This window comes from Heptranchias perlo, chromosome 20 (genome assembly GCF_035084215.1).
Source record: "Heptranchias perlo isolate sHepPer1 chromosome 20, sHepPer1.hap1, whole genome shotgun sequence".
Taxonomy (NCBI): Eukaryota; Metazoa; Chordata; class Chondrichthyes; order Hexanchiformes; family Hexanchidae; genus Heptranchias; species Heptranchias perlo.
In genome coordinates, this window is record NC_090344.1 from 50,324,274 (window position 1) to 50,335,393 (window position 11,120).

Below are 11,120 nucleotides of genomic sequence, written 5' to 3' on the forward strand. Positions count from 1 at the left end.
TGATGGTAATGCCGTTGAATGTCAAGGGGAGGTGGTCATTGCCTGGCACGATTGTTATTTGCCACTTATGAGCCCAAGCCTGGATGTTGTCCAGGTCTCGCTGCATGCGGGCTCGGACTGCTTCATTATCTGAGGGGTTGCGAATGGAACTGAACACTGTGCAATCATCAGCGAACATCCCCAATTTGGACCTTATGATGGAGGGAAGATCATTTATGAAGCAGCCATTTCTTGATATCACGTGGAGTGAATCGAATTGGCTGAAGACTGGCGTCTGTGATGGTGGGGATATCGGGAGGAGGCCGAGATGGATCATCCACTCAGCACTTCTGGTTGAAGATGGTTGCAAATGCTTCAGCCTTGTCTTTTGCACTCACATGCTGGACTCCGCCGTCATTGAGGATGGGGATGTTTCCAGAGCCTCCTCCTCCCGTTAGTTGTTTAATTGTCCACCACCATTCACGACTGGATGTGGCAGGACTGCAGTGCTTTGATCTGATCCGTTGATTGTGGAATCGCTTCGCTCTGGCTCCAGCATGTTGCTTCCACTGTTTAGCATGCATGTAGTCCTGAGTTGCAGCTTCACCAGGTTGGCACCTCATTTTTAGGTATGCTGCTCCTGGCATGCTCTTCTACACTCCTCATTGAACCAGGGTTGATTCCCTGGCTTGTTGGTAATGGTAGAGTGAGGAATATGCCGGGCCATGAGGTTACAGATTGTGCTGGAATACAATTCTGCTGCTGCTGATGGCCCACAGCGCCTCATGGATACCCAGTTTTGAGCTGCTGGATCTGTTCTGAATCTATCCCATTTCGCACGGTGGTAGTGTCACACAACACGTTGGATGGTGTCCTCAGTGCGAAGACGGGACTTGGTCTCCACGAGGACTGTGCAGTGGTCACTCCTACCAATCCTGTCATGGACAGATGCATTTGCGACAGGTAGATTGGTGAGGACGAGGTCAAGTAAGTTTTTCCCTCGTGTTGGTTCGCTCACCACCTGCCATCGGCCCAGTCTGGCAGCTATATCCTTCAGGACTCGGCCAGCTCGGTCAGTTGTGGTGCTACCGAGCCACTCTTGGTGATGGACATTGAAGTCCCCTACCCAGAGTACATTCTGTGCCCTTGCTACCCTCAGTGCTTCCTCCAAGTGGTGCTCAACATGGAGGAGGACTGATTCATCAGCTGAGGGAGGACGGTAGGTGGTAATCAGCAGGAGGTTTCCTTGCCCATGTTTGACCTGTGCCATGAGGTTTCATGGGGTCCGGAGTCAATGTTGAGGACTCCCAGGGCCACTCCCTCCTGACTGTATATCACTGTCCCACCACCTCTGGTCAGCCTATCCTGCCAGTGGGACAGGGATGGTGATAGTTGAGTCTGGGATGTTGGCTGAAAGGTATGATTCTGTGAGTATAGTTATGTCAGGCTGTTAGTGAATGAGGTAACAAAACCTCAGTGCAAGTTAAGAAGCAGCCAACAAACTGGATTCACTCAACCAAGATGGTGGCTGTTGATGGGGTTCTTCCAGACTCTGGGTTTCAGAGATGAAAAGTACATTTACCTCCATCAAATCAAACAGATAATTAATTGTTACCATTATTTAAATAATCATCTAACTGAAACAATTTAAATAATTTTTTGAAATGTAAATTAAATTCCGACAAACTCAAATTATCCTGGGATGTGAACCCCAGACCATAATATTAGGAGTCGAGGACCGTTCCCTCTGCACCAACTCTTGGTGTCAGAGTTTGAATGTTTGTCCAATCCATTTATCATTGAGTTGGTCACATTGTGCTAACTGAAAGATAAGTATAAGTTCCAAATGGGATTATTTGTGAAAACTTAAATGGTTTACTGGGTAGGGTGTTGGTTTTAGACTGGAGTAATTGTGGGTTCAAATCCCACAGGATACTTTGTTCTTGTTCAATTTTTTATATTGCAGAAAGTGGTAAAACCCACAGTATCTGGTGGCACTCCCTACAGTTGTCTTCAAGCTTTCGTTGGATAGAAACAAGTCTTCAGCTCACTCACCCCCATTAAATTATTAATCTAGCCTTTCCTATCCTGTTCTATCTTGTCCCTAACCTGGATTTGAACCTCAGACCTTTCCTATCTAAGGTCAGCTCTCAAACCGCATGGCCACCAGACACTACGGCTGAGAGAGACTTTTTTTTGGGGCTTTTATCTCTTAGAATTCTAGATTCATGTTAAAAAAAAACTTTGCACAACCAACAACAAATGGAAAGAGCTCGATTTGAATACCCCACTCCCACTTTCCAAGGACACATTCTCTCAGCCAACCCCCAACCCCCAAAATACCGTTCTGTCGTGTTTCTGGATGGCGTTTCAATCGGGTTTTCCCATTTTCAAGCTCTGTCACACCAGCACCTGTACACTTCTGCCACTCGACAGAGTTTCAATATCTCCAGATCCCCAGCTTTCTGGAAATTGTTCCACTGTTTTGCCACGGTGATCTTTGCTCAGGAAAATTTTCCTGCACATCCTTTAAAATTATACCATTTAGTTTATATTGCCTCTTATTCTTCCGACCAATGATGAATTCCAAACGATCTCATTGACCATCCTGTTACCCCCTCGGCCTTCATTTTCAATCCCTCCGGATTGTGTATTTAACATCTCCAACTTTCTTTGAAAGAACATTTCTTGCTCTCGCCCCGAACTGCAAAATTTCATCAACTTTGCTTCCAATTTCCACCCTTCCCTCACCTTCACATGGTCCATCTCCGACTCTCCCCTTCCCTTCCTCGACTTCTCTATCTCCATTTCTGGGGATAGGCTGTCAACCAATATTATAAGTTCAACGACCCCCATGGCTACTTTGATGACACTTCCTCCCACCCCGCTTCCTGCAAACACACTATTACATTCTCCCAGTTTCTCTGTCTCATCTGTTGTGACGATGCAACCTTCCACATCAGTGCTTCTGATATGTCTTCCTTTTCCCTCAACCAAGAATTCCCCTCCACTGTAGCTGACAGGGCCGTCGACTGTGTCCGTCCCATTTCCCGCACATCTGCCCCCACCCCTTCCTCTCCCTCCCAGAACTATGATAGGGTCCCCCTTGTCCTCACCTTCCACCTCACCAGCCTCCACATTCAACGTATCATTCTCCGCCATTTCCGCCACCTCCAGCGTGATCTCACCACCAAACACATCTTCCCCTCCCCTGACAGCATTCCAAAGGGACCACTCCCTCTGCAACACCCTGGTCCACTCTTCCATCACCCGCTCTCCTCCCCACAGCACCTGCCCTTTCACCTCCTCCCTTCCCACCGTCCAGAGCCCCAAACACTCCTTCCAGGTGAAAGTGATTTACTTGTCCTTTCAATTCAGTATACTGTACTCGCTGCTCACAATGTGGTCTCCTCATCACTGGGGAGACCAAACGCAGATTGGGTGATCACTTCCCCTCAGTCCACAAGCGAGACCCTAATCTGCCGGTCGCTTGCCATTTTAATTCCCTGTCTCACTCCCACTCTGACCTCTCCGACCTCGGCCTCTTCCACTGTTCCAGTGAAGCTCGACGGAAGCTCGAGGAACAGTACCTCATCTTTCGATTAGGCACTTGACAACCTTCTGGACTCAACATTGATTTCAATAACTTCAGATCATAACCACTGCTCCCGTTTTTATTTATTGGACAGCAAAGTGATGGAAGGTGTCGTCGATAGTGCTCTCAAGCATCACTTACTCACCGATGCTCAGTTTGGGTTCCGCCAGGCTCCAGACCTCATTACAGCCTTGGTCCAAACATGGACAAAAGAGCTGAATTCCAGAGGTGAGGTGAGAGTGACCGCCCTTGACATCAAGGCAGCATTTGACCGAGTGTGGCACCAAGGAGCCCTCGTAAAATTGAGGTCAATGGGAATCAGGGGGAAAACGCTCCAGTGGCTGGAGTCATACCTAGCACAAAGGAAGATGGTAGTGGTTGTTGGAGGCCAATCATCTCAGCCCCAGGACATTGCTTCAGGAGTTCCTCAAGGCAGTGTCCTAGGCCCAATCATCTTCAGATGCTTCATCAATGACCTTCCCTCCATCATAAGGTCAGAAATGGGGATGTTCGCAGATGATTGCACAGTGTTCAGTTCCATTCGCAACCCCTCAGATAATGAAGCAGTCTGAGCCCACATGCAGCAAGACCTGGACAACATCCAGGCTTGGTCATTAAGTGGCAAGTAACATTCGCGCCAGACAAGTACCAGGCAATGACCATCTCCAACAAGAGAGAGTCCAACCACCTCCCCTTGACATTCAACGGCATTACCATCGCCAAATCCCCCACCATCAACATCCTGGGGGTCACCATTGACCAGAAACTTAACTGGACCAGCCATATAAATATTGTGGCTGCAAGAGCAGGTCAGAGGCTGGGTATTCTGCGGCGAGTGACTCACCTCCTGACTCCCCAAAGCCTTTCCACCATCTACAAGGCACAAGTCAGGAGTGTGATGGAATATTCTCCACTTGCCTGGATGAGTGCAGCTCCAACAACACTCAAGAAGCCCGACATCATCCAGGGCAAAGCAGCCCGCTTGATTGGCACCCCATCCACCACCCTAAACATTCACTCCCTTCACCACTGGCGCACTGTGGCTGCAGTGTGTACCATCCACAGGATGCACTGCAGCAACTCGCCAAGGCTTCTTCGACAGCACCTCCCAAACCCGCGACCTCTACCACCTAGAAGGACAAGGGCAGCAGGCACATGGGAACACCACCACCTGCACGTCCCCCTCCAAGTCACACACCATTCCGACTTGGAAATATATCGCCGTTCCTTCATCGTCGCTGGATCAAAATCCTGGAACTCCCTTCCTAACAGCACTGTGGGAGAACCGTCACCACACGGACTGCAGCGGTTCAAGAAGGCGGCTCACCACCACCTTCTCAAGGGCAATTCGGGATGGGCAATAAATGCCAGCCTTGCCAGCAATGCCCACATCCCATGAACAAATAAAAAAAAGTGCTGGTAATGGTTCTGATGTTGCCATTTCCAGCTCCTCCAGACCCATCTTTTGTTTCTTTCCTTGTCCCATTCCCACCCTCCTTGCCTTACACCATCATCCCTTCTGCCCTCCATCCTATCACAAATCTTCTCTTTTGTTCTTTCCTCCCTCCCCACCACCAAACCTTTCCCTGGCTCTGAACTTGTTTAAAAAACTATTTCATCTTCAACTTCTTCCAGTTCTGACCAAGAGTTTATCGAGCTGAAACCCGTTAACTCCGTTTCTCTCTCCACAGATGCTGCCTGATTTACTGAGTGTTTCCAGCTCCCGCAGTATTTTGGATTTCTTTTGAAGAACTGCGGGCGGGTTTGAACCTGAGCTGCTAACGTCAGAAAACCAACTTCACCATCATTTCCTTGGAAAGGATTCGGGAGCTGCCATTTAACATTGGATGGACCTCCATCCTCCTCCTGTTCCAGGACCCTGGCCGCCTTTCATTCCCATTCCAGGTCACTGCTGGAGAGAAGCACAGACGGTGGGATTGGGGGGAGACCAGTCATTCTGACCCTGAGCTCCCCCTGACTCAATCCTAAAACATCCCAACTCCCTCCACCTGCTATTAAATTGAACACTTCATCATGAGAAGGTCGCAGCTCCGATTCAATTGCCCGAGTTCAAAAGCTCAAATTTCATTCCTAACAGGTGTGTGCGGTTGGGGAATTCCCTTTGAAGCTCCCTTGTCTGCTCTCCTTTGGGTTGGTGTTCTCTCTGCCTCCGCCCCGGGTCTTCAATTATACTTTGATCATGGAAACGACAAACGCTCCCTGGAGAATTAATGGCTTTTTGAAAAAAACAAGATTAAAACGTCCTCTCTGGACACGAAGCTCAGTCCACACCTCTCCCACAGTGCAGGCCATTCAAAGACTTCACTCCTTCCAACCAGACCGGTCAGAAATTCTCCCCGTCAGTGCAGGGGGGGTTAGAGAGAGTTTGTTGCCCCCCTCAGTCAGCCCACCTTTCCTATAATGGGTTGGTTTCGGAGTTGGACAGTGATCAGGTCACCTCCCCTCACTCTTTGAGGCAGCTCTCATCACCCTGATCCACTTGACTTGTGTCTTTCTGACCCACAACGTTACAAAGAAAAAAAAACTCCCACTGTTAAAGGGGAATGCGGAATCCTTTCATTTTTAACCTCCGATTTCAAGCCTCCAACTTTCAGGACCATTTCTCCAACTCCACCCTCTGCTCATTGTACAGCGCTGTTGAATGACTGTAGTTTTTTAAGAACTTTACAAACACCCTGAAAGTGAACTGTGCGGGCACTGGGCGACCCAAGGTATCGGGGACCAAGGGACCATCGTCCATGGATAGTGAGGCGGCCGCCTCTCGCACCCTGACCGGGGCCCAACCCGGACTCACCACCACCCCAGCTCCACACCCACACACTCACCCCCCCACAGGGGAGGTTATGGCTGATGCCCAGGGCAGGGACTCTCTCCAACACCTCCCCCGCCCCCGCCAACTTAACCGAGGAGTGTGAGGAGTGTAGCCCATGTCCATGTGCTCGGGGCAGAGGCTGCGTTCAGTCTGCAGGACTCACCCACAGGAGACTGAGCCACAAGGGGACCGAATTCATTGTTTCCCCAATAAAATATTCCAATCACTCAGCACCACGACTTTAACTGACCCCCGGGCAAGACTTCGGATCACAAATTTGAGACCGATTCCCAAACCCCCCAAACACACCCCCAGCAGGTACTTTTAACTGAGGGTGGCCTGACTCCCCCCCACCCCCTTCATTATTTCTGGGGATGTGGGTGTTTCATAGTATGATAGTAGGCACAGCACATCAAGGAGGCCATTCGGCCCATCATGCCTGTGCCAGCCCTTTGAGAGAGCTATCCAATTGGTCCCACTCCCTCTGCTCTTTCCCCTTCGGCAAGGCAGGCATTTATTGCCCGTTCCGAGTTGCTCTTGAGGAGAGCCCAGTGATGACCCTCCCTCCTCAGCCGCTGCGGCCCGTGGGGTGAAGGAGTTCCCACAATATCTTTAAATTGGGAGTTCCAGGATTCTGCCTCGGGGCCAATGGACCAATGACCGATTTATGTCGATCACTGTCACCAAACCACACACCTGGGCTGGGACAGGGGCTGTTGCAATGGTGAAATCCAGAGATCATCCCTCAAAATCCCAGTGACCTGTGTGACCTGCAGCTTCTCGTGTATCTCGGTTCTGGCTGGGAGCATTTCTCCCACTCTTTACAAAACGGCTCCATTCCGGTTCCGAGTGCCGCTCAGTCCTCCTCCCCCTCCTCCTCCTCCTCCCCCTCCTCCTCCTCCCCCTCCTCCTCCTCCTCCTCCTCCTCCTCCTCCCCCTCCTCTGTACAATCGCAGCTCCTTCTCAATCTCTCGGTGCTGTAATTCCATCATTCAGATCCTGCACACACTCACACACAACACACTGCCGCTCAGCTCTGAACACATGAAACCCAGGCGAGGACTCTCCTCCTGAGCCCTGCAGTGATAATTGGCAGCAACTTCTGCACAAGGTTCTGACAAAGGGTCCAAGCTGAGAGGTTCTCCCTCCTCCTCTCTCAGAGCCCTGGTCTCTCAGGTCCTGCTGTACTTTTTGTTATGCTCTGGGACTTTGATCAGCCTCGGGTTTTTCTTGCAAATAATAAACAACGGCACCGTTCAGGAAATTCCCCACCGTCTTTTCACCGTTCACCACCGTGCCGCGCCCCCGGGCACCGGTGACCTTTAATAACCGATCCTTTCTGACAGCTTCCCCGGGATTGGGACCTTCCCGGACACTTTGCCACGATCAATGCGGAGGGAGAAAGCAACAAACCTTCCCGGCAGCTTCACCCACTCCACTACGGCCAATTCTAGGACCACTCCGGTGTAAAGCTGGACTGAGAGTGGTGCGCGATACAGTGAAAGGATAACAGTAACTAAACCCCAACCCAGCAGCCTCTCCCACTCCCTAAACCCCAACCGAGCAGCCTCTCCTTCCCTAAACCCCAACCGAGCAACCTCCCCCTCCCTAAACCCCGACCGAGCAACCTCCCCCTCCCTAAACCCCGACCGAGCAACCTCCCCCTCCCTAAACCCCAACCGAGCAACCTCCCCCTCCCTAAACCCCAACCGAGCAACCTCCCCCTCCCTAAACCCCGACCGAGCAACCTCCCCCTCCCTAAACCCCGACCGAGCAACCTCCCCCTCCCTAAACCCCGACCGAGCAACCTCCCCCTCCCTCAACCCCAACCGAGCAACCTCCCCCTCCCTAAACCCCAACCGAGCAACCTTCCCCTCCCTAAACCCCAACCGAGCAACCTCCCCCTCCCTAAACCCCGACCGAGCTGCCTCTCCCCTCCCTAAACCCCAACTGAGGAGCCTCTCCCCCTCACTAAACCCCAACTGAGCAACCTCCCCCTCCCTAAACCCCAACTGAGCAACCTCCCCCTCCCTAAACCCCAACCGAGGAGCCTCTCCCCTCCCTAAACCCCAACCGAGGAGCCTCTCCCCTCCCTAAACCCCAACCGAGCAGCCTCTCCCCTCCCTAAACCCCAACCGAGCAGCCTCTCCCCCTCCCTAAACCCCAACCGAGGAGCCTCTCCCCTCCCTAAACCCCAACCGAGGAGCCTCTCCCCTCCCTAAACCCCAACCGAGGAGCCTCTCCCCTCCCTAAACCCCAACCGAGCAGCCTCTCCCCTCCCTAAACCCCAACCGAGCAGCCTCTCCCCCTCCCTAAACCCCAACCGAGCAGCCTCTCCCCCTCAGTAATCCTTGGTGATAGATCCTGGAGGATATTTCACTGAAACAAGCTTTAGTCCAGTAGCTGGATGCTCAGTTCCAAGTATGAAAAATGATTTACACAAGAGTTGATTCTCCATTTCACTCCCCCCATTCTCATCATTCTGCAAATGAAGGATTTTAAAATCATTTTTAAGGAAGTACATTCACAATTTATGAAGCGGGAAATTTTTGAGGTCTCCGTTTCTGATTTTATTTCCTGCCCATCTTTCAGGAGTGACAACTTCCACCGTTTCAATAGATGCTTTAAACAGAACTCTTTCAGAAGGCGTCTTATCATAGTAGGTACAGCACAGGAAGAGGCCATTTGGCCCATCGTGCCTGTGCCGGCTCTTTGATAGAGCTATCCAATTCGTCCCACTCCCCTGCCCTTTCCTCGTGGGCCTGTAATTTTATTTCCCTTCCAGTGTTTATCCAATTCCCTTTTGAAAGTTCTTGAATCTCCTTCCACCGCCCTTTCAGGCAGCGCGTTCCAGATCAGAACAACTCGCTGTTTAAAAAAACGTTTCCTCGTGCCACCTTCAATCTGTCCAAGACCTGGTTGGGGCAGTCGAGCCTGTGAGGACACCGAGTGAGGATAGCTCTGAACCTGAGCCCTCCACCAATGGGCTGCATGGAGTTAACGCAGATGTCTCTGCCTGTGCAGAGAGTGGCAGTGAGACCGTGTCCTTCCGGCCCCCCTCCCTCCAATGCCTGCACACAAGGGAGCTTTACACACGGGCACGGCCTCCCTTGACACTAAGGGAAAGGTGGCTGGAAGCTGGATTCTCTGGGACAGCTGCTCCCCTGAGACAAGAGTCACCTCAGGCTTCGAAAGCTCCAGAGGAAACTTTGCACCCACTCACCATTCAACCTCATCTCAGTCAGGGGGCACCACGTACAAATAGCAGACTAGGAGCTGTAGTGAGTAAGACAGCTGGTACAATGGGTGGGCACAGTGCTAAGAAATAGTTGCAGCCGGTCAGTAGGTTTTCAGGCATCTTTTGGTGAACATTGTTCAGTAAAGGAAACGTAGTTTGACCACGTCGAGTTCTGAATCATTCCGGTGTGTGATTGCAACTTTTGGGAGTAGGATAAATACAGGGGACCTTATGATGGAACACGGCAGAAGTGAGGGGCTTTGTGAGAGTATTGAGGCAGGCAGGTGTGAAATGTCTTCATTGGGAGTGTCAACATTTATTGGTTGGCAGCACTGGGCTATGAGGCGTGTCCTCCTTTCTCTGGCTGCTGGCTGTCCTCCCCTTCCTGTGCAGCCTCCTCAGGCCATGGGGCTGGAGGCCCTTCCCCCCCCCCACCCCCTTCATTATCATCCCCTTTGGCTTCTGCAAGCAGCAAGTCTTTCTTCATTGCAATGTTGTGTAGTGTGCAGTAAGCTGCAATGATTCTGGGCTGTACTGCAGGGCTCCACCAGGTTTATCCAGGCACCTAAATTAAGAGTCCAGCAAGCCGATAGTCTGTTTATGGGCCCCATTATGTCCATTATCCCCCCCGTCTGCAGAAGCCTTACTAACACCATAAGCCATGAGTACAGGGGATAGTTCTGATCACCTGATACGTGGCTCTGAGTTATGAGGGCTGGTCTGATCGATTGTTCCGATGAGTCATGCCAGCTTCCTGGGTATCAGATTGATGTGCGGGCAAAATAACACCAACCTTCACTGCTGATACCGTAGTGGTGTTCACACCAACACTTATATAGTGGTGGTAATAATTATATCGAGGTGCTCATGTTAAGGCAGTACCTCCCCAATCTACTCCATTTACTGCCCCAAAACTGCCAGAGAACTGGTGGTACTGAAGAGGGAAATCCTGCTCAGTGTCTTCAATGTTTATTTTTGATGTTCAGGATCATTGCTCCAGTGATAAAGGTCCTCCCAACAGGTGGGAACTTCCATTACTGGAATGCCAGTGTTTGTGAAAACAATACCTCAGATTAAATGCTGATGCTCATTTAAAAAACAAAATGACTATATTCGGTCATTTATTGTCTCAATTCTTAATACATTACATATTGGTTATAACAAGCTTATTTATAAAAGAATGCTGTAAGGTTCTGAAGCACATATATAATTGCTTTAGAGAGTCATATATCTGTCATTCTCCCAGCAGAGCCTGATTTTCACTATAAACAAATGTTGGAGCCTCCTCCACAGCTAAAAGTTCATTCAGTGAGGTTACACAGCAGTCATGCTCTCTCAACATCTCAGGGTATGAAGCAGACACATGCTCAATCCGTACAGAATGGTGGACTGGGGTGAGGAACTTCAGACCTTGCTGCCCAACAGATCGCGTTCTGCCCAGAGTTTCTTTTCCTCTGCAAAGAAAGATGCATTTT